At 55.2% G+C, this 24,838-nt stretch overlaps 1 pseudogene; it reads left to right on the top strand.

Moving 5' to 3' along the window:
* Positions 1 to 11,759: 11,759 nt before the first annotated feature.
* Positions 11,760 to 24,838, top strand: part of LOC142297104 (uncharacterized) — a 33,636-nt pseudogene continuing 20,557 nt past the window's right edge.

Raw genomic sequence — 24,838 nt, 5'->3', positions numbered from 1 at the left:
GCGGTCAGTGATGGGGGGGGCAGCTGTGGTCAGTGATGGGGGGGCAGCTGCGGTCAGTGATGGGGAGGGCAGCTGCGGTCAGTGATGGGGGGGCAGCTGTGGTCAGTGATGGGGGGGCAGCTGGGGTTAGTGATGGGGGGGGCAGCTGCGGTCAGTGATGGGGAGGGCAGCTGCGGTCAGTGATGGGGGGGCAGCTGCGGTCAGTGATGGGGGGGCAGCTGCGGTCAGTGATGGGGGGGCAGCTGTGGTCAGTGATGGGGGGCAGCTGTGGTCAGTGATGGGGAGGGCAGCTGCGGTCAGTGATGGGGTGGGCAGCTGCGGTCAGTGATGGGGTGGGCAGCTGTGGTCAGTGATGGGGGGGGGCAGCTGCGGTCAGTGATGGGGGGGCAGCTGCGGTCAGTGATGGGGGGGCAGCTGCGGTCAGTGATGGGGGGGGCAGCTGTGGTCAGTGATGGGGTGGGCAGCTGGGGTTAGTGATGGGGGGGGCAGCTGCGGTCAGTGATGGGGTGGGCAGCTGCGGTCAGTGATGGGGTGGGCAGCTGCGGTCAGTGATGGGGGGGGCAGCTGTGGTCAGTGATGGGGGGGGCAGCTGCGGTCAGTGATGGGGGGGGCAGCTGTGGTCAGTGATGGGGTGGGCAGCTGCGGTCAGTGATGGGGGGGCAGCTGCGGTCAGTGATGGGGGGGGCAGCTGTGGTCAGTGATGGGGGGGCAGCTGCGGTCAGTGATGGGGGGGCAGCTGTGGTCAGTGATGGGGGGGGCAGCTGTGGTCAGTGATGGGGGGGCAGCTGTGGTCAGTGATGGGGAGGGCAGCTGCGGTCAGTGATGGGGGGGCAGCTGTGGTCAGTGATGGGGGGGGGGGCAGCTGCGGTCAGTGATGGGGTGGGCAGCTGTGGTCAGTGATGGGGGGGGGCAGCTGTGGTCAGTGATGGGGGGGGCAGCTGCGGTCAGTGATGGGGTGGGCAGCTGCGGTCAGTGATGGGGTGGGCAGCTGTGGTCAGTGATGGGGGGGGGGCAGCTGTGGTCAGTGATGGGGGGGGCAGCTGTGGTCAGTGATGGGGGGGCAGCTGCGGTCAGTGATGGGGGGGGGGGGGGGGGGGGGGGGGGGGGGGGGGGGGGGGGGGGGGGGGGGGGGGGGGGGGGGGGGGGGGGGGGGGGGGGGGGGGGGGGGGGGGGGGGGGGGGGGGGGGGGGGGGGGGGGGGGGGGGGGCTGGGGGGGGGGGGGGGGGGGGGGGGGGGGGGGGGGGGGGTGGGGGGGGGGGGGGGGGGGGGGGGGGGGGGGGGGGGGGGGGGGGGGGGTGGGGGGGGGGGGGGGGGGGGGGGGGGGGGGGGGGGGGGGTGGGGGGGGGGGGGGGGGGGGGGGGGAGGGGGGGGGGGGGGGGGGGGGGGGGGGGGGGGGGGGGGGGGGGGGGTGGGGGGGGGGGAGGGGGGGGCGGGGGGGGGGGAGGGGGGGGGGGGGGGGGGGCTGGGGGGGGGGGGGGGGGGGGGGGGGGGGGGGTGGGGGGGGGGAGCGGGGGCGGGGAGGGGGGGGGGGAGGGGGGAGGAGGGGGGGGGGGGCAGCGGGGGGCAGGGAGGGGGGGGGGCAGCTGGGGGCAGGGTGGGGGGGGGGGCTGCGGGGGGGGGGCAGGGGATGGGGGGGGGGGGGCAGCTGGGGTCAGGGAGGGGGGGGGGGGCTGGGGCTGGGGGGGGGGGGCTGGAGGGGGGGGGGCAGCTGTGGTCAGTGATGGGGGGGCAGCTGTGGTCAGTGATGGGGTGGGCAGCTGCGGTCAGTGATGGGGGGGGCAGCTGCGGTCAGTGATGGGGTGGGCAGCTGCGGTCAGTGATGGGGTGGGCAGCTGTGGTCAGTGATGGGGGGGGGCAGCTGTGGTCAGTGATGGGGGGGGCAGCTGCGGTCAGTGATGGGGGGGAAGCTGCGGTCAGTGATGGGGTGGGCAGCTGCGGTCAGTGATGGGGAGGGCAGCTGCGGTCAGTGATGGGGAGGGCAGCTGCGGTCAGTGATGGGGGGGGCAGCTGGGGTCAGTGATGGGGGGGCAGCTGCGGTCAGTGATGGGGGGGGGCAGCTGCGGTCAGTGATGGGGGGGCAGCTGGGGTCAGTGATGGGGGGGCAGCTGCGGTCAGTGATGGGGGGGGCAGCTGCGGTCAGTGATGGGGGGGCAGCTGCGGTCAGTGATGGGGAGGGCAGCTGCGGTCAGTTATGGGGGGGCAGCTGTGGTCAGTGATGGGGGGGGCAGCTGTGGTCAGTGATGGGGGGGCAGCTGTGGTCAGTGATGGGGGGGGCAGCTGCGGTCAGTGATGGGGGGGCAGCTGCGGTCAGTGATGGGGGGGGGCAGCTGTGGTCAGTGATGGTGGGGCAGCTGCGGTCAGTGATGGGGAGGGCAGCTGCGGTCAGTGATGGGGGGGGGCAGCTGCGGTCAGTGATGGGGGGGCAGCTGCGGTCAGTGATGGGGAGGGCAGCTGCGGTCAGTGATGGGGGGGCAGCTGTGGTCAGTGATGGGGGGGGCAGCTGTGGTCAGTGATGGGGGGGGCAGCTGTGGTCAGTGATGGGGGGGCAGCTGTGGTCAGTGATGGGGGGGGCAGCTGCGGTCAGTGATGGGGGGGCAGCTGTGGTCAGTGATGGGGGGGGCAGCTGCGGTCAGTGATGGGGGGGCAGCTGGGGTTAGTGATGGGGGGGGGCAGCTGCGGTCAGTGATGGGGGGGGCAGCTGTGGTCACTGATGGGGGGGGCAGCTGTGGTCAGTGATGGGGGGGCAGCTGCGGTCAGTGATGGGGGGGCAGCTGTGGTCAGTGATGGGGGGGGCAGCTGCGGTCAGTGATGGGGGGGCAGCTGTGGTCAGTGATGGGGGGGGCAGCTGTGGTCAGTGATGGGGGGGGGCAGCTGCGGTCAGTGATGGGGGGGCAGCTGTGGTCAGTGATGGGGGGGGCAGCTGCGGTCAGTGATGGGGGGGCAGCTGGGGTTAGTGATGGGGGGGGCAGCTGCGGTCAGTGATGGGGGGGGGCAGCTGCGGTCAGTGATGGGGGGGGCGGCTGCGGTCAGTGATGGGGGGGGCAGCTGTGGTCACTGATGGGGGGGGCAGCTGTGGTCAGTGATGGGGGGGCAGCTGCGGTCAGTGATGGGGGGGCAGCTGTGGTCAGTGATGGGGGGGGCAGCTGTGGTCAGTGATGGGGGGGGCAGCTGCGGTCAGTGATGGGGGGGCAGCTGCGGTCAGTGATGGGGGGGCAGCTGCGGTCAGTGATGGGGGGGGGCAGCTGCGGTCAGTGATGGGGGGGGGCAGCTGTGGTCAGTGATGGGGGGGCAGCTGCGGTCAGTGATGGGGGGGCAGCTGTGGTCAGTGATGGGGGGGCAGCTGTGGTCAGTGATGGGGGGGGCAGCTGCGGTCAGTCATGGGGGGAAGCTGCGGTCAGTGATGGGGGGGGCATCTGTGGTCAGTGATGGGGGGGGCATCTGTGGTCAGTGATGGGGGGGGCAGCTGTGGTCAGTGATGGGGGGGGCAGCTGGGGTCAGTGATGGGGGGGCAGCTGTGGTCAGTGATGGGGGGGGCAGCTGTGGTCAGTGATGGGGGGGGCAGCTGCGGTCAGTGATGGGGGGGGCAGCTGTGGTTAGTGATGGGGGGGGCAGCTGTGGTCAGTGATGGGGGAGCAGCTGGGGTTAGTGATGGGGGGGGGCAGCTGTGGTCAGTGATGGGGGGGCAGCTGTGGTCAGTGATGGGGGGGGCAGCTGCGGTCAGTGATGGGGGGGGCAGCTGTGGTCAGTGATGGGGGGGCAGCTGTGGTCAGTGATGGGGGGGGCAGCTGTGGTCAGTGATGGGGGGGGCAGCTGCGGTCAGTGATGGGGGGGGCAGCTGCGGTCAGTGATGGGGGAGGTAGCTGTGGTCAGTGATGAGGGGGGCAGCTGTGGTCAGTGATGCGGGGGCAGCTGTGGTCAGTGATGGGGGGGGCAGCTGCGGTCAGTGATGGGGGGGGGCAGCTGCGGTCAGTGATGGGGGCAGCTGCGGTCAGTGATGGGGGGGCAGCTGCGGTCAGTGATGGGGGGGGCAGCTGCGGACAGTGATGGGGAGGGCAGCTGCGGTCAGTGATGGGGGGGCAGCTGCGGTCAGTGATGGGGGGGAAGCTGTGGTCAGTGATGGGGGGGGGGCAGCTGCGGTCAGTGATGGGGGGGCAGCTGTGGTCAGTGATGGGGGGGGCAGCTGTGGTCAGTGATGGGGGGGGGCAGCTGCGGTCAGTGATGGGGGTGGGGGCAGCTGCGGTCAGTGATGGGGGGGGCAACTGGGGTCAGTGATGGGGGGGGCAGCTGTGGTCAGTGATGGGGGGGGGGCAGCTGCGGTCAGTGATGGGGGGGCAGCTGCGGTCAGTGATGGGGGGGCAGCTGTGGTCAGTGATGGGGGGGCAGCTGTAGTCAGTGATGGGGGGGGCAGCTGTGGTCAGTGATGGGGGGGGCAGCTGCGGTCTGTGATGTGGGGGGGGCAGCTGCGGTCTGTGATGTGGGGGGGCAGCTGCGGTCAGTGATGGGGGGGCAGCTGTGGTCAGTGATGGGGGGGGCAGCTGTGGTCAGTGATGGGGGGGGCAGCTGTGGTCAGTGATGGGGGGGCAGCTGTGGTCAGTGATGGGGGGGCAGCTGCGGTCAGTGATGGGGGGGCAGCTGTGGTCAGTGATGGGGGGGGCAGCTGTGGTCAGTGATGGGGGGGGGGGCAGCTGTGGTCAGTGATGGGGTGGGCAGCTGCGGTCAGTGATGGGGGGGCGGCTGCGGTCAGTGATGGGGGGGAGGCAGCTGGGGTCAGTGATGGGGGGGCGGCTGCGGTCAGTGATGGGGGGGCGGCTGCGGTCAGTGATGGGGGGGGGAAGCTGCGGTCAGTGATGGGGGGGGGCAGCTGGGGTCAGTGATGGGGGGGGGGGCAGCTGCGGTCAGTGATGGGGGGGAAGCTGGGGTTAGTGATGGGGGGGGGGGCAGCTGTGGTTAGTGATTGGACAGACCCCAGCCCTGCTCCTGGGGGAAGGTCACTACTACATGGTAGACCCACAAACCCCGGGTATTCTCCTGGGGGAGGGGCAATATTACAGGGCAGACCCTCTAATCCTGGATGTTCTCCTGGGGAAAAGGTTCTACTATAGAGGAAACCCACAAATCACATCTCTTCTCCATTGGAAAGGGCACTACTATGGGGCAGACCCACAAACCCTGGCTATACTCCTGTAGTGAGGGCACTACTATGGGGCAGACCCACAAACCCTGGCTATACTCCTGTAGTGAGGGCACTACTATGGGGCAGACCCACAAACCCTGGCTATACTCCTGTAGCGAGGGCACTACTATGGGGCAGACCCACAAACCCTGGCTATACTCCTGTAGCGAGGGCACTGCTGTAGGGTAGACCCACAAACCCTGGCTATACTCCTGTAGTGAGGGCACTGCTGTAGGGTAGACCCACAAACCCTGGCTATACTCCTGTAGTGAGGGCACTACTATGGGGCAGACCCACAAACCCTGGCTATACTCCTGTAGTGAGGGCACTGCTGTAGGGTAAACCCACAAACCCTGGCTATACTCCTGTAGTGAGGGCACTACTATGGGGCAGACCCACAAACCCTGGCTATACTCCTGTAGTGAGGGCACTACTATGGGGCAGACCCACAAACCCTGGCTATACTCCTGTAGTGAGGGCACTGCTGTAGGGCAGACCCACAAACCCTGGCTATACTCCTGTAGTGAGGACACTACTATGGGGCAGACCCACAAACCCTGGCTATACTCCTGTAGTGAGGGCACTGCTGTAGGGTAGACCCACAAACCCTGGCTATACTCCTGTAGTGAGGGCACTACTATGGGGCAGACCCACAAACCCTGGCTATACTCCTGTAGTGAGGGCACTGCTGTAGGGTAAACCCACAAACCCTGGCTATACTCCTGTAGCGAGGGCACTACTATGGGGCAGACCCACAAACCCTGGCTATACTCCTGTAGCGAGGGCACTACTATGGGGCAGACCCACAAACCCTGGCTATACTCCTGTAGTGAGGGCACTGCTGTAGGGTAGACCCACAAACCCTGGCTATACTCCTGTAGTGAGGGCACTACTATGGGGTAGACCCACAAACCCTGGCTATACTCCTGTAGTGACGGCACTACTATGGGGCAGACCCACAAACCCTGGCTATACTCCTGTAGTGAAGGCACTACTATGGGGCAGACCCACAAACCCTGGCTATACTCCTGTAGTGAGGGCACTACTATGGGGCAGACCCACAAACCCTGGCTATACTCCTGTAGTGAGGGCACTGCTATGGGGCAGACCCACAAACCCTGGCTATACTCCTGTAGTGAGGGCACTACTATGGGGCAGACCCACAAACCCTGGCTATACTCCTGTAGTGAGGGCACTACTATGGGGCAGACCCACAAACCCTGGCTATACTCCTGTAGTGAGGGCACTGCTGTAGGGTAGACCCACAAACCCTGGCTATGCTCCTGTAGTGAGGGCACTGCTGTAGGGTAGACCCACAAACCCTGGCTATACTCCTGTAGTGAGGGCACTGCTGTAGGGTAGACCCACAAACCCTGGCTATACTCCTGTAGCGAGGGCACTACTATGGGGCAGACCCACAAACCCTGGCTATACTCTTGTAGTGAGGGCACTACTATGGGGCAGACCCACAAACCCTGGCTATACTCCTGTAGCGAGGGCACTACTATGGGGCAGACCCACAAACCCTGGCTATACTCCTGTAGTGAGGGCACTGCTGTAGGGTAGACCCACAAACCCTGGCTATACTCCTGTAGTGAGGGCACTGCTATGGGGTAGACCCACAAACCCTGGCTATACTCCTGTAGTGAGGGCACTGCTATGGGGCAGACCCACAAACCCTGGCTATACTCCTGTAGTGAGGGCACTGCTATAGGGTAGACCCACAAACCCTGGCTATACTCCTGTAGCGAGGGCACTGCTATGGGGTAGACCCACAAACCCTGGCTATACTCCTGTAGCGAGGGCACTGCTATGGGGTAGACCCACAAACCCTGGCTATACTCCTGTAGTGAGGGCACTGCTGTAGGGTAGACCCACAAACCCTGGCTATACTCCTGTAGTGAGGGCACTACTATGGGGCAGACCCACAAACCCTGGCTATACTCCTGTAGCGAGGGCACTGCTATGGGGCAGACCCACAAACCCTGGCTATACTCCTGTAGCGAGGGCACTGCTATGGGGTAGACCCACAAACCCTGGCTATACTCCTGTAGTGAGGGCACTACTATGGGGCAGACCCACAAACCCTGGCTATACTCCTGTAGTGAGGGCACTGCTTTGGGGCAGACCCACAAACCCTGGCTATACTCCTGTAGTGAGGGCACTGCTGTAGGGTAGAGCCACAAACCCTGGCTATACTCCTGTAGTGAGGGCACTGCTGTAGGGTAGACCCACAAACCCTGGCTATACTCCTGTAGTGAGGGCACTGCGGTAGGGCAGACCCACAAACCCTGGCTATACTCCTGTAGCGAGGGCACTGATATGGGGTAGACCCACAAACCCTGGCTATACTCCTGTAGCGAGGGCACTGCTGTAGGGTAGACCCACAAACCCTGGCTATACTCCTGTAGTGAGGGCACTACTATGGGGCAGACCCACAAACCCTGGCTATACTCCTGTAGCGAGGGCACTGCTATGGGGCAGACCCACAAACCCTGGCTATACTCCTGTAGTGAGGGCACTACTATGGGGCAGACCCACAAACCCTGGCTATACTCCTGTAGTGAGGGCACTGCTGTAGGGTAGACCCACAAACCCTGGCTATACTCCTGTAGTGAGGGCACTGCTATGGGGTAGACCCACAAACCCTGGCTATACTCCTGTAGCGAGGGCACTGCTATGGGGCAGACCCACAAACCCTGGCTATACTCCTGTAGTGAGGGCACTACTATGGGGCAGACCCACAAACCCTGGCTATACTCCTGTAGTGAGGGCACTACTATGGGGCACACCCACAAACCCTGGCAATACTCCTGTAGCGAGGGCACTGCTATGGGGCAGACCCACAAACCTTGGCTATACTCCTGTAGTGAGGGCACTGCTGTAGGGTAGACCCACAAACCCTGGCTATACTCCTGTAGTGAGGGCACTGCTGTAGGGTAGACCCACAAACCCTGGCTATACTCCTGTAGTGACGGCACTACTATGGGGCAGACCCACAAACCCTGGCTATACTCCTGTAGTGAGGGCACTGCTGTAGGGCAGACCCACAAACCCTGGCTATACTCCTGTAGTGAGGGCACTACTATGGGGCAGACCCACAAACCCTGGCTATACTCCTGTAGTGAGGGCACTACTATGGGGCAGACCCACAAACCCTGGCTATACTCCTGTAGTGAGGGCACTACTATGGGGTAGACCCACAAACCCTGGCTATACTCCTGTAGTGAGGGCACTACTATGGGGCAGACCCACAAACCCTGGCTATACTCCTGTAGCGAGGGCACTACTGTAGGGCAGACCCACAAACCCTGGCTATACTCCTGTAGTGAGGGCACTGCTGTAGGGTAGACCCAGAAACCCTGGCTATACTCCTGTAGTGAGGGCACTGCTGTAGGGTAGACCCACAAACCCTGGCTATACTCCTGTAGCGAGGGCACTGCTGTAGGGCAGACCCACAAACCCTGGCTATACTCCTGTAGTGAGGGCACTGCTGTAGGGTAGACCCACAAACCCTGGCTATACTCCTGTAGCGAGGGCACTGCTGTAGGGTAGACCCACAAACCCTGGCTATACTCCTGTAGCGAGGGCACTGCTGTAGGGTAGACCCACAAACCCTGGCTATACTCCTGTAGTGAGGGCACTGCTGTAGGGTAGACCCACAAACCCTGGCTATACTCCTGTAGTGAGGGCACTGCTGTAGGGTAGACCCACAAACCCTGGCTATACTCCTGTAGTGAGGGCACTGCTATGGGGTAGACCCACAAACCCTGGCTATACTCCTGTAGTGAGGGCACTACTATGGGGTAGACCCACAAACCCTGGCTATACTCCTGTAGTGAGGGCACTACTATGGGGTAGACCCACAAACCCTGGCTATACTCCTGTAGCGAGGGCACTGCTGTAGGGTAGACCCACAAACCCTGGCTATACTCCTGTAGTGAGGGCACTGCTGTAGGGTAGACCCACAAACCCTGGCTATACTCCTGTAGTGAGGGCACTGCTGTAGGGTAGACCCACAAACCCTGGCTATACTCCTGTAGCGAGGGCACTGCTGTAGGGTAGACCCACAAACCCTGGCTATACTCCTGTAGTGAGGGCACTGCTGTAGGGTAGACCCACAAACCCTGGCTATACTCCTGTAGTGAGGGCACTGCTGTAGGGTAGACCCACAAACCCTGGCTATACTCTTGTAGCGAGGGCACTGCTGTAGGGTAGACCCACAAACCCTGGCTATACTCCTGTAGTGAGGGCACTGCTATGGGGCAGACCCACAAACCCTGGCTATACTCCTGTAGTGAGGGCACTGCTGTAGGGTAGACCCACAAACCCTGGCTATACTCCTGTAGTGAGGGCACTGCTGTAGGGTAGACCCACAAACCCTGGCTATACTCCTGTAGCGAGGGCACTGCTGTAGGGTAGACCCACAAACCCTGGCTATACTCTTGTAGCGAGGGCACTGCTGTAGGGTAGACCCACAAACCCTGGCTATACTCCTGTAGCGAGGGCACTGCTATGGGGCAGACCCAAAAACCCTGGCTATACTCCTGTAGTGAGGGCACTGCTGTAGGGTAGACCCACAAACCCTGGCTATACTCTTGTAGCGAGGGCACTGCTGTAGGGTAGACCCACAAACCCTGGCTATACTCCTGTAGCGAGGGCACTGCTATGGGGTAGACCCACAAACCCTGGCTATACTCCTGTAGTGAGGGCACTGCTATGGGGCAGACCCACAAACCCTGGCTATACTCCTGTAGTGAGGGCACTACTATGGGGCAGACCCACAAACCCTGGCTATACTCCTGTAGTGAGGGCACTGCTGTAGGGCAGACCCACAAACCCTGGCTATACTCCTGTAGTGAGGGCACTGCTGTAGGGTAGACCCACAAACCCTGGCTATACTCCTGTAGTGAGGGCACTGCTATGGGGTAGACCCACAAACCCTGGCTATACTCCTGTAGCGAGGGCACTGCTGTAGGGTAGACCCACAAACCCTGGCTTTACTCCTGTAGCGAGGGCACTGCTGTAGGGTAGACCCACAAACCCTGGCTATACTCCTGTAGCGAGGGCACTGCTGTAGGGTAGACCCACAAACCCTGGCTATACTCCTGTAGCGAGGGCACTGCTGTAGGGTAGACCCACAAACCCTGGCTATACTCCTGTAGTGAAGGCACTACTATGGGGCAGACCCACAAACCCTGGCTATACTCCTGTAGTGAGGGCACTACTATGGGGCAGACCCACAAACCCTGGCTATACTCCTGTAGTGAGGGCACTACTATGGGGCAGACCCACAAACCCTGGCTATACTCCTGTAGTGAGGGCACTGCTGTAGGGTAGACCCACAAACCCTGGCTATACTCCTGTAGCGAGGGCACTACTATGGGGCAGACCCACAAACCCTGGCTATACTCCTGTAGTGAGGGCACTACTATGGGGTAGACCCACAAACCCTGGCTATACTCCTGTAGCGAGGGCACTGCTGTAGGGTAGACCCAGAAACCCTGGCTATACTCCTGTAGTGAGGGCACTGCTGTAGGGTAGACCCAGAAACCCTGGCTATACTCCTGTAGTGAGGGCACTGCTGTAGGGTAGACCCACAAACCCTGGCTATACTCCTGTAGCGAGGGCACTGCTGTAGGGCAGACCCACAAACCCTGGCTATACTCCTGTAGTGAGGGCACTGCTGTAGGGTAGACCCACAAACCCTGGCTATACTCCTGTAGTGAGAGCACTGCTGTAGGGCAGACCCACAAACCCTGGCTATACTCCTGTAGTGAGGGCACTGCTGTAGGGTAGACCCACAAACCCTGGCTATACTCCTGTAGCGAGGGCACTGCTGTAGGGTAGACCCACAAACCCTGGCTATACTCCTGTAGTGAGGGCACTGCTGTAGGGTAGACCCACAAACCCTGGCTATACTCCTGTAGTGAGGGCACTGCGGTAGGGCAGACCCACAAACCCTGGCTATACTCCTATAGTGAGGGCACTACTATGGGGTAGACCCACAAACCCTGGCTATACTCCTGTAGTGAGGGCACTGCTATAGGGCAGACCCACAAACCCTGGCTATACTCCTGTAGTTAGGGCACTACTATGGGGTAGACCCACAAACCCTGGCTATACTCCTGTAGTGAGGGCACTGCTATAGGGCAGACCCACAAACCCTGGCTATACTCCTGTAGCGAGGGCACTGCTATGGGGCAGACCCACAAACCCTGGCTATACTCCTGTAGTGAGGGCACTGCTATAGGGCAGACCCACAAACCCTGGCTATACTCCTGTAGTGAGGGCACTACTATGGGGTAGACCCACAAACCCTGGCTATACTCCTGTAGTGAGGGCACTGCTATAGGGCAGACCCACAAACCCTGGCTATACTCCTGTAGTGAGGGCACTGCTATAGGGCAGACCCACAAACCCTGGCTATACTCCTGTAGCGAGGGCACTGCTGTAGGGCAGACCCACAAACCCTGGCTATACTCCTGTAGCGAGGGCACTACTATGGGGCAGACCCACAAACCCTGGCTATACTCCTGTAGCGAGGGCACTGCTATAGGGTAGATCCACAAACCCTCTATTCCAATGTGACTGCAGGATAGTGATGGACAGGGAGCTCCAATACTGCCCCCCATGCTAGGTGACCCTAGGCTATCCCTGACCTCCAGATTACCCCTGATGGTGGAGATACCAGAGTCCCATGCCTTACTTATTGAGAACTAAATCGTCCCCCCCCCTCCTAGGGAAGGAAGGGGCAGGAGTGTGAGGGCAACACAGATTAAGACAGACAAGGGAAAATCAAAACTCAGACACACTGTACACTCACAGGAACAAGCAGTAAGAATCAAAGGAGAAAAGCAAGAGGAGTAAGGCAGCAACAAAAGGACAACAAGGGTTAACCCCACAAACACTCAGAGCAATGACGCACTGTAACCACCAGTGTGGATCAGAAAGCCCTCGCCAGCCCAGTGTAGAGACGCTATAGCTGGCATGAAAGGAAGCGTGCCGCCAGCATACACAGGAGCGGAGCGCGTGTGACTGGCTCCACCACGCCATGTTTGTTTCCGGTCCTCGTGCTGAGCTGTAGACTCGCGTTGCCACCAGGTGGCGATGAACACTGCAGAAACTCATGGAATTGCATTCTGTCCCCACCATTGTCAGTGCAGTAACGGTGACATTAAACACTCCGGCTTCTGCAGACTCTGACACGCGCCGTCCTGCCGGAACGTGGCTGCAAAACCGAAAACTTCCGACTCCTGGAAGAAGAGACAGAAAATAGCGCAAAACAACCACAAACAATCGCCAGATCTTACAAGAGAGGACGTCATCGCAAAATGTCCTATCTACAAGTCTGTCCGTACTCCACAAACATTTGTCATTTTATTTTTTACACATGCTCTTCACTTGCTTTGAAGTTTTGTTTAAGCAGAGTCTAGGGCTGCACTCACTCACTGCAGCGTCCCCCGCCATCCAGGAACAGGACGTCACAGGAGGCCGGGGCTGCACTCACTCCTCGCAGCGTCCACCGCTATCCAGGAACAGGACGTCACAGGAGGCCGGGGCTGCACTCACTCCCCGCAGCGTCCGCCGCCATCCAGGAACAGGTCGTCACAGGAGGCTGGGGCTGCGCTCACTCTTCGCAGCATCTGTCGCGCCCTGGACTAACCAGGTCGTCACAGGTAACATACACACACCCCCACCCCCATTAGACAGTAACATTAGCCAAACAGAAAATCCTTGTTGCCTCCCTCCAGGGTCTGATGTCCACACCAGGTGGGGCGGAGCCAAGCGGTTGTCCCCACCCACCGAGGAGTTCACAGGCCTGGAGGCGGGAAAAGTGACAGTTTAGTTGAGGAGGTTGAAGTGAGAGGAGTGAAGTGGATAGTGTCTGGGTTTGTGGCCCAGGCACTGACAGCAAGGTTGGCAGACGGTGGTGGCCGTCTGCAGGAGTGGTGGAGCGCCGCAGAACCGTAGGACCGGGGTCGGGCGTTGGCCCGCCGGTACCGACCGGGGAGCGAAGTGAAGCCAGCACACACAGGCAGGGCCTGCGGACCCCGACCAGGCTTGGAGCCGCCGTCAACAGTCAAATCCGAGTGTGACAGGAACCCCAGGGGTTTCCTAACAGTCAAAGACCCGTTAGAAGGCAACCGCCCACACCGTGAGGGTATACAGCTACCGCCTAAGGCTAGAGACCCAAGGGCCAGCGCCGGCGGGCAAACGGGCTCCTCCGTCATCCATACACCGGGGAGCGGACTACCGTTGGGGATCCACCGTAGTCAAACAGTACACAAAGGTGCAGGGAAAGACAGCCGCCATCACCTGTCCGGGGAGAGACACTGCAGCCGGCTGCGGGACCCGTCCATCCAGCCATTTGGTTTACCGAGGACTTTGTGCATCTGTTGCTGAGTGAGTACACCAGTGCCATCCGGCACCGCGCCGTGCTGTCCCTGCAACCCTGCACCTCACCAACCCTGCCTCCCCGTCACACCACCGGGCCCCGGGACCACCAACCCCTACCCACGGAGGGGGAAAACAACATCCCAGCTCCTCCCTACCATCGCTCCCGGGATCCCCGTCACCAGCAGCGGGGGTGCCCATCTTCACCACAACCCGTGGGTGGCGTCACGGACTAAATCCCCAAACAAACCAACCACCCTTTTCACTCACGGGCGAGGAGCGCCGCTCGAGTCCCCGGGTCCGGCCCACCGCTCGAACCACCGAGCAGCAGCAGCGCCGGACCCGAGCGTTAGTGAGCGCATCGGCGGCGTCCTCCCTGCCCGTGACACATCCACCGCCATCCAGGAACAGGACGTCACAGGAGGCTGGGGCTGCGCTCACTTCTCGCAGCATCCACCGCCATCCAAGAACAGGACGTCACAGGAGGCCGGGGCTGCGCTCACTTCTCGCAGCATCCACCGCCATCCAGGAACAGGACGTCACAGGAGGCCGGGGCTGCGCTCACTTCTCGCAGCATCCACCGCCATCCAAGAACAGGACGTCACAGGAGGCCGGGGCTGCTCTCACTCCCCGCAGCATCCACCACCATCCAGGAACAGGACGTCACAGGAGGCCGGGGCTGCTCTCACTCCCCGCAGCATCCACCGCCATCCAAGAACAGGACGTCACAGGAGGCTGGGGCTGCGGTCACTCCCTGCAGCGTCCACCGCCATCCAGGAACAGGACGTCACAGGAGGCCGGGGCTGCGCTCACTCCCTGCAGCGTCCACCGCCATCCACTGAATCTGGATATACAATCCTCCATGCACCTGTATGTGCTCTCTCCGCCACTATAGCAGGTTTGATTAATTAACTCATTGATTCCTCTATATATATATATATATATATATATATATATATATATATATATATATATATATATATATATATATATATATATATATGCATTAAATCCTTGTACCATTACCCCTGACAAAGCTGCCAGACAGCGCAACGCATGGGGCTTCCTGCGATTTACATTCGGTCCACATACTTGCCTCACAGCTGTCCACCACTGAGATACCGGGCCCGGTTGGTGAATGTGTGTACGGGGTGGATAGGGGGACTATACCTTGCTGAGTATTCCTTAGCCTCTTAACCCTTTCCTATATTTTCTCACTGATAACCCTAATCCGGGTATCCTAGCAATTAGCTTATGTGTATTATGTTTTATTGGGCCTGAGTATATTATTATGGGATTAGGGTTTTCATGAAAAATTACAGGATTAATTCATTGCTGAGGTTGATGATTCTCTACCTTGAATTGGAATTCTATTATTGAACCGGGTATATCTGTATGCGGAGGTGTATCTATACATGTATGCGGAGGTGTATCTATACATGTATGCGGAGGTATATCTATACATGTATGCGGAGGCGTATCTATACATGTATGCGGAGGCGTATCTATACATGTATGCGGAGGTGTATCTATACATGTATGCGGAGGTATATCTATACATGTATGCGGAGGTATATCTATACATGTATGCGGAGGTGTATCTATACGTGTATGCGGAGGTGTATCTATACATGTATGCGGAGGTATATCTATACATGTATGCGGAGGTGTATCTATACATGTATGCGGAGGTGTATCTATACATGTATGCGGAGGTGTATCTATACATGTATGCGGAGGTATATCTATACATGTATGCGGAGGTGTATCTATACATGTATGCGGAGGTATATCTATACATGTATGCGGAGGCGTATCTATACATGTATGCGGAGGCGTATCTATACATGTATGCGGAGGTGTATCTATACATGTATGCGGAGGTGTATCTATACGTGTATGCGGAGGTGTATCTATACGTGTATGCGGAGGTGTATCTATACGTGTATGCGGAGGTGTATCTATACATGTATGCGGAGGTATATCTATACATGTATGCGGAGGTGTATCTATACATGTATGCGGAGGCGTATCTATACATGTATGCGGAGGCGTATCTATACATGTATGCGGAGGTGTATCTATACATGTATGCGGAGGTGTATCTATACGTGTATGCGGAGGTGTATCTATACATGTATGCGGAGGTATATCTATACATGTATGCGGAGGCGTATCTATACATGTATGCGGAGGCGTATCTATACGTGTATGCGGAGGTGTATCTATACATGTATGCGGAGGTGTATCTATACATGTATGCGGAGGTATATCTATACATGTATGCGGAGGCGTATCTATACATGTATGCGGAGGCGTATCTATACATGTATGCGGAGGTGTATCTATACATGTATGCGGAGGTGTATCTATACGTGTATGCGGAGGTGTATCTATACGTGTATGCGGAGGTGTATCTATACGTGTATGCGGAGGTGTATCTATACGTGTATGCGGAGGTGTATCTATACATGTATGCGGAGGTATATCTATACATGTATGCGGAGGTGTATCTATACATGTATGCGGAGGTGTATCTATACATGTATGCGGAGGTGTATCTATACATGTATGCGGAGGTGTATCTATACATGTATGCGGAGGTATATCTATACATGTATGCGGAGGTGTATCTATACATGTATGCGGAGGTATATCTATACATGTATGCGGAGGCGTATCTATACATGTATGCGGAGGCGTATCTATACATGTATGCGGAGGTGTATCTATACATGTATGCGGAGGTGTATCTATACATGTATGCGGAGGTGTATCTATACATGTATGCGGAGGTGTATCTATACATGTATGCGGAGGTGTATCTATACATGTATGCGGAGGTATATCTATACATGTATGCGGAGGTGTATCTATACATGTATGCGGAGGTGTATCTATACATGTATGCGGAGGTATATCTATACATGTATGCGGAGGCGTATCTATACGTGTATGCGGAGGTATATCTATACATGTATGCGGAGGCGTATCTATACATGTATGCGGAGGCGTATCTATACATGTATGCGGAGGCGTATCTATACATGTATGCGGAGGTGTATCTATACATGTATGCGGAGGCGTATCTATACATGTATGCGGAGGCGTATCTATACATGTATGCGGAGGCGTATCTATACATGTATGCGGAGGCGTATCTATACATGTATGCGGAGGTGTATCTATACATGTATGCGGAGGTATATCTATACATGTATGCGGAGGCGTATCTATACATGTATGCGGAGGCGTATCTATACATGTATGCGGAGGTATATCTATACATGTATGCGGAGGTGTATCTATACGTGTATGCGGAGGCGTATCTATACGTGTATGCGGAGGCGTATCTATACGTGTATGCGGAGGTGTATCTATACATGTATGCGGAGGCGTATCTATACATGTATGCGGAGGTGTATCTATACATGTATGCGGAGGTGTATCTATACATGTATGCGGAGGCGTATCTATACATGTATGCGGAGGTGTATCTATACATGTATGCGGAGGCGTATCTATACATGTATGCGGAGGTGTATCTATACGTGTATGCGGAGGCGTATCTATACGTGTATGCGGAGGTATATCTATACATGTATGCGGAGGTATATCTATACATGTATGCGGAGGTGTATCTATACGTGTATGCGGAGGCGTATCTATACATGTATGCGGAGGTTTATCTATACATGTATGCGGAGGCGTATCTATACGTGTATGCGGAGGCGTATCTATACATGTATGCGGAGGCGTATCTATACATGTATGCGGAGGTATATCTATACATGTATGCGGAGGTGTATCTATACGTGTATGCGGAGGTGTATCTATACGTGTATGCGGAGGTGTATCTATACGTGTATGCGGAGGTATATCTATACATGTATGCGGAGGTATATCTATACATGTATGCGGAGGTGTATCTATACATGTATGCGGAGGTGTATCTATACATGTATGCGGAGGTGTATCTATACATGTATGCGGAGGTGTATCTATACGTGTATGCGGAGGCGTATCTATACGTGTATGCGGAGGCGTATCTATACATGTATGCGGAGGCGTATCTATACATGTATGCGGAGGTATATCTATACATGTATGCGGAGGTATATCTATACATGTATGCGGAGGTGTATCTATACATGTATGCGGAGGTGTATCTATACATGTATGCGGAGGTGTATCTATACGTGTATGCGGAGGCGTATCTATACATGTATGCGGAGGCGTATCTATACATGTATGCGGAGGCGTATCTATACATGTATGCGGAGGCATATCTATACATGTATGCGGAGGTGTATCTATACATGTATGCGGAGGTGTATCTATACGTGTATGCGGAGGCGTATCTATACATGTATGCGGAGGCGTATCTATACATGTATGCGGAGGCGTATCTATACATGTATGCGGAGGTATATCTATACATGTATGCGGAGGCGTATCTATACATGTATGCGGAGGCGTATCTATACATGTATGCGGAGGTGTATCTATACGTGTATGCGGAGGTGTATCTATACGTGTATGCGGAGGCGTATCTATACATGTATGCGGAGGCGTATCTATACATGTATGCGGAGGCGTATCTATACATGTATGCGGAGGCGTATCTATACATGTATGCGGAGGTGTATCTATACATGTATGCGGAGGTGTATCTATACATGTATGCGGAGGTGTATCTATACGTGTATGCGGAGGCGTATCTATACATGTATGCGGAGGCGTATCTATACATGTATGCGGAGGCGTATCTATACATGTATGCGGAGGTGTATCTATACATGTATGCGGAGGTGTATCTATACATGTATGCGGAGGTGTATCTATACGTGTATGCGGAGGTGTATCTATACGTGTATGCGGAGGCGTATCTATACATGTATGCGGAGGCGTATCTATACATGTATGCGGAGGCGTATCTATACATGTATGCGGAGGTGTATCTATACATGTATGCGGAGGTGTATCTATACATGTATGCGGAGGTGTATCTATACATGTATGCGGAGGTGTATCTATACATGTATGCGGAGGTGTATCTATACATGTATGCGGAGGCGTATCTATACATGTATGCGGAGGCGTATCTATACATGTATGCGGAGGCGTATCTATACATGTATGCGGAGGTGTATCTATACATGTATGGATACTTGATGTTGGATGTCAATATAAACAATCCGCATTTCCGGTGTTTCTGGGTTATCTCTTGCTAATCACTGTGTATCTGGTTATTATCAACTACCTGTGATTATTGTATTAATTATTTACTCCAACCATATTTACCTTATATATTGGCTTGTCAACTAAAGGCTGCTTTACACGGTACGACCGATGGTGCTATTTCACAATCAATTGTACCCGCCCCCGTCCTTTTTGCGTCATGGGCAAATTGCTGCCCGTGGCCCACAAAGTCGGTAACCCCCCGTCACACGCACTTACCTCCCATCCGACCTCGCTGTGGGCGGCGAACGTCCACTTTCTGGAGTGGGAGGGACGTTCAGCGTCACAGCGACGTCACACGGCAGCCGGCCAATAGAAGCAGAGGGGCGGAGATGAGCGGGATGTAAACACCCCGCCCACCTCCTTCCTTCCGCATAGCCGGCAGGAGCCACGGGTCGCAGGTAAGCGATGTTCATCGTTCCCGGGGTGTCACACGGAGCGGCTTGTGCTACCCCGGGAACGATGAACAATTAATTGATATTATGAAACCTAGCGACCAGTACACGACTCACGATTTGTGAGCGATACTGCGTCGCTAGGAGGTGTCACACAGGCCGAGGTCGCCAGCAATGCCGGAGGTGCGTCACAAAAACCGTGACCCCGATGATGCATCGCACGATAGATTGTCTGGTGTAAAGCAGCCTTAAGCCATGATTATATTATATGGAGGTCGTCTTTGTATATATGTGTGGGTTTAAATGTTTTAAATTGTTGGTGTTTTCATGGATTCAATAAAAAATTTTTTTTTTTTTTCTCCATATAATTCGGATGTGCGCCTCTGAATTCGTGTAGCCTTTCCTCTTCCCTATTGATAATTGCCTTCTACACAAGAGGCTGCACTTCCATTTATAATTATTAAGTGGCTGTGCACCCCCTACTGCTTTAAATGATCCTGGAATAGGACGTCACAGGAGGCTAGGACTGCACTCACTCCCCGCAGCGTCAACCTCTATCCTGGAACAGGACATCACAGGAGGCTAGGACTGCACTCACTTCCAGACGAGTCCACCTCTATCCTGGAACCGGACATCACAGGAGGCTAGGACTGCACTCACTCCCCGCAGCGTCCACCGCTGTCCTGGAACAGGACATCACAGGAGGATAGGTGTTGTGAATGTTTTCCAGTTTGGGGCTCCCTCTTGTGGTCATTGATGGTGGTGCAGTTGATGTGTGGAATGAAAGTGACACACCTGCAGAGGACTGGCAATCAGGGTCAGATTGGGCTATTTAACTTAGTAGCTTTCTTTTGTTACTTGCCGGCGGTCATTGTCTCCTGTGTGTCCAGGACATTCTGCAACCAGCTCTGCTCACTTCCAGAACTCCTCTCAGACAAGTGGTCTTTGTACCTCTGCTGTTTGTTTACCACTTTCTTGTTGCTTTCTCTGCTTTGATACTAAGGCATTATTCCTATTTTGCCTGTGGAGTTCTTGGTGGAATTGGATCATTCCCTGCTGGGAGTGTCTGTATACTTAGCTCCATGATTCTGCAAGGTATTGTGTTTGTCATGCTTGGTATTATTCAGTCCCTCATCTGTATTAGTGTTTTTGGATCCCAGTAACATCAGAGTGATGATACAGTGGGGGAGAGGTTGTGTGACCTCAGGATTTTTCCATATCAGATGTGCTGGTATATATTAGGGTTTTTACGGATGCAGACAGTTTCTCTTTTCTATCCTTTCCTATAAAGATAGTTTGGGCCACACCTTTGCTGAATCTGTCTTTTCTGGCTTTGTATTGTGTTTTTCTATATCACTGTAGCCTTTACATGTGGGGGGCTGTCTATCTATCTTTGGGGACTGCTCTGAGGCAGATTAGCTTTCTTATATCTCTATCTGTAAGGAATATTTCGTTCTCTGGCTTTGTTGAGGCGTCCAGGTCATCGTAGACTCATCCCACAGCTACTTCTAGTTGTGTGTCAGGATTAGATATGCAGTCCGTTAAGTTTCCAGTAACTCTGTTACCTATTGAGATTCCGCATTTTCTGATCCTCTTCGGTCCCTGAATCATAACAGTACCACTGGCCTTACCTAGATTCCAGGGTACTCAAAAGGGGGGGGGGAGTGTGTCAGAATTTTTTTTTCTTTTTTTGTGTGTTTTTTTTTCCTCTTTATCTCTGGTGCTGTGGAGGATCTTGTGCTGTTATGGATGTCACACAGTTAGCTGGGCGAGTCGAGCAGCTTATGTCTCGGGGTAGGAATATATCCGATTATCTTTCCCAGACACCTGCGTTAGAACCTAAGATACCTTTTACCGGATTTGTTTTCTGGGGATCGGTCTAAATTTATGAACTTCAAGAACAATTGTAGGTTGTTTTTTGCCTTGAAACCAAAGTCCTCGGGGTCTTCCAGGCAGCGAGTTCAGATTGTCATCTCTTGTGGTGACCCCCAGGATTGGGCCTTGTCCCTGGCGCCTGAAGATCCTGCTCTTGCGGATGTGGATTTCTTTTTCAGGCTCTGGGGTTGTTGTTATACGATGAACCTAATGCTATTGATCAGGCCGAGAAAACCTTATTTGCTTTAGTCCAGGGTCAGGAACCTGCAGAGATATGTCAGAAATGTCGTAAGTGGGCGGTCCTTACTGAGTGGAATGATGCGGCTCTTTCGGAAGGGGTTGGCAGAGCCTGTGCAGGATGTTATGGTGGGCTTTCCTGTCCCCTCTGGTCTCGATGCCTCTATGTCATTGGCCAATCAGATTGATAGACATTTACGTGAACGTAAAACAATGCGTGCAGAGGTAGCGGTCTCCAGAGCCTATGCAGTGTGATAGGTCAGAGCGGTCTCTGGAGCCTATGCAGTGTGATAGGTCAGAGTGTTCTCTGGAGCCTATGCAGTGTGATAGGTCAGAGCAGTCTCTGGAGCCTATGCAGTGTGATAGGTCAGAGCGGTCTCCAGAGCCTATGCAGTGTGATAGGTCAGAGCGGTCTCTGGAGCCTATGCAGTGTGATAGGTCAGAGCGGTCTCCAGAGCCTATGCAGTGTGATAGGTCAGAGCGGTCTCCAGAGCCTATGCAGTGTGATAGGTCAGAGCGGTCTCTGGAGCCTATGCAGTGTGATAGGGTCCTTTCTAGGGTGGAACGGCAGGGTTTAGACGGTGTAATAAGCTGTTTCTTCTGTGGAGACCGCTCTCATACTATCTCCGTCTGCCCGTAAGTGCGAGAAACGGTATACCCGTTCATTTACTTTGGGCGGTTTACAGTCTAAGTGTCTTTTGTCGGTTTGATCTGTTCTCTATCATCATTTTCGGCTCCGGCTTTTATTGATTCAGGAGCTGCCCTGAACTTGCTGGATTTTGGTTTGCTGAGCCTTGTGGTTCTCCTATGGTGCCGTTGCATGCTCCTGTCCCTTTGAGGGGTATTAATGCTACTCCTTTAGCTGAAAATAAGCCCCAGTTTTGGACCCCGGTGACGATGCGGACCGCTCCTGACCATCAGGAGGATTGTAAGTTTTTGGTGTTGCATAATTTCCATGATATTTCGGTCCTGGGATTCCCTTGGTTGCCCATAATCCAGTTCTTGGACTTCTTTGTCTGTGGCTAGTTGGGGCTGCCGATGTGTGCATGGTGATGCTCCTGTTTTGTCTATTTCATCTCAGACACGGGCGGTCCCTGACTATTTGTCGAATTTCATGGATGTATTTAATGAGACCGAGGCTGCGTCTTTGCCTCCACATAGGCACTGTGATTGCGCTATTGAATTGCTGCCTGGTTGTAAATTTCCTAAGGGACGGCTTTTCAATTTATTTGTACCTGAACATGTTGCTATGCGGACTTACATTAAACAGTCTTGGGAGAAGGGTCACATCAGACCATCATCTTCACCTTTGGGTGCCGTTTTTTTTCTTTGTGGCCAAGAAGGATGGCTCATTGCGGCCCTATATAGACTATCGTCTCTGTCACGGGGTCCCTCTCCCATATCACACGATCAGCAGAGCGAGCGATGGCTGTTCAATCCAATAAGCATTTATTCCAAGCAAATCAAAACTGTCCATAACATAATCCACAAAACAGAGGGTAAAATTAGTCCAAAAATATGAATATAATCCAATAAGCGATAAATAAAATGTCCAGTTTCTCTCTGAGAAGCCGCAGCTTCTCCCAGAGGTTCCATGCTTCTTCTTCAAGTTCTCTAAGCAGACTGCCTGACTCTCCCAGGTAAGCAGAGTTTAGGTGGATCTCACGCCCCCTCCCCCAACTTAGGAACAAAAGGCTGGCAGGGGAGGAATTAAACCTGCAAATGGAACAATGTACACACAAGGAATACAGAATGGATAGTGAACCACGCCCAAACATTAACCCACACAAAATGGTACACAATCCATAATATTCCACCATCACAACCTCTCCCTCCTTCTGAATAAGTGAGTATGCCATGAGCTCTACACAGACCTCTGGCCATCTCACTTAAGTCCATGTTGCTCAGCTGTGGATAGTCTATGGTTCTTCTTGTCGGGACAGTCCATCAGCGTTCTGTTGTTGACTTCCACACTTATATTGGATGAAGAAGCTGCAAATAGTCCCTTGTACAGCGGTAGGGTTGGAAGGACAGGCTTCCCTTTGTGTCCTCCTTCACTCAAACTGTGTTTCCTGCACCCACAAATCGGCATTGTAGATCTCCCACATCATTTCCAAGGAGAATATCTGCAGGCAGCCGCTCATCACCCCAACCACACATTGCTTGACTCCAAAGCCAAAGTCCAGATTCACAAGTCACCTTTGGGATATTCCTCCTTTGTCCTCCAGCCAATTCGATAACAATCCCTGGTTCGTGATGTATCGCCTCTGGCCGAACCACTCGGGGAACAGCTGTTGTGAGAAATTCCCCGGAGTCACAAAATCCAATAACTCTGCCCATCCAGGACAACCTCCTGTAAGTACTTACTGTGATGGTGAGAGGAACTCAGGGCTGTGGCTCGCACCCCATAAACCCGTAGTGGCCGACCACGAGTGTCTGAGTCAATAGGCAAGTCATCTTAAAGAGGTGAGAACTCTTCCCCTCCTTGTATTTGGCTGTAAAAAATGAACAGGTCGATTTAGTGCAAAGTCATTCCTCAATCGACCAGCAGGGCAAGTGTTTTGCAAATGCCCCGGCTGCCCACATCGATAACCTCTCCTCTGCGTCGGACTCCTTCTAATGTGCATTCTGGAGAAGGCAGTAGGAGAACCTAGCGACAAAGGCCGAAGTCAATACACTCCAACAGGGGCATCTATGGTGCAGGGGTCAGCGGTACACTCCGGTGGAGGTGGCGATAACTCTTCCTTAGGTGGGGTGGAATGCACAAAATTCACCGGACGAAATGGAGTTGCGTGGGGATCCCTCCGAGTCTGTGTGAGACAACTGGATTGCAGGTGCCCAGGTTGTCCACACCCATAACATCTCCTCTCTGTGATTTCCCCCCAGGGCGTGGTCGGAACTGTTGGAGCCCAGGATTGTGAGCCGTGGTCGTCATCGGCCTGTGGCTGGTTGGAGGAGCAGCTATAACTGGAGAGGGCAGGGGAGCAGGAGCAGGCTGTGTCTTATTGTCCAGAAGCCCCCTCCATTGTGGTCGGACAGTAAGGGCCTCATCAGCTAGGGCTGCAGCTCCATCCAAGGTGCATGGTGTGCGCTCTCTGACCCATTCCCGTATTTCTGAGGGACACTTGTACAGAAATTGTTCTATAAGAAATACCTGTATAACATCTTCCACAGTGAAGGTGTCTTCTGCTTCCCGCCATCTCCGACATGCCTGGGACATCTTCTGACCATACATCCTAAATGATCCCCCCCCCCCCCCGTGGTGCTTGGGAAGTCTCGGAACTGTGCCCTATGTGAGTCTGGGGTGATGGCATGGTAATCCAGGATACTCCGTTTTACAATGTTATAATCCCGGTTCCACTGTGAGTCAATGGTGCGATAAGCCTCTGCCAGGCTTCCGTTCAGGAATCCCACTAACAAACGCCTCCAGCCAGAGTGGGGAACCTCCATCATGACACACTGTTGCTCAAAGTCCTTGAAGAACCCATCCACATCTCCGGAAGCCTCATCAAATGGCTTG

Source organism: Anomaloglossus baeobatrachus, chromosome 3 (genome assembly GCF_048569485.1).
Source record: "Anomaloglossus baeobatrachus isolate aAnoBae1 chromosome 3, aAnoBae1.hap1, whole genome shotgun sequence".
Lineage (NCBI taxonomy): Eukaryota > Metazoa > Chordata > Amphibia > Anura > Aromobatidae > Anomaloglossus > Anomaloglossus baeobatrachus.
This window is presented reverse-complemented; position numbering and strand designations above follow the sequence as displayed.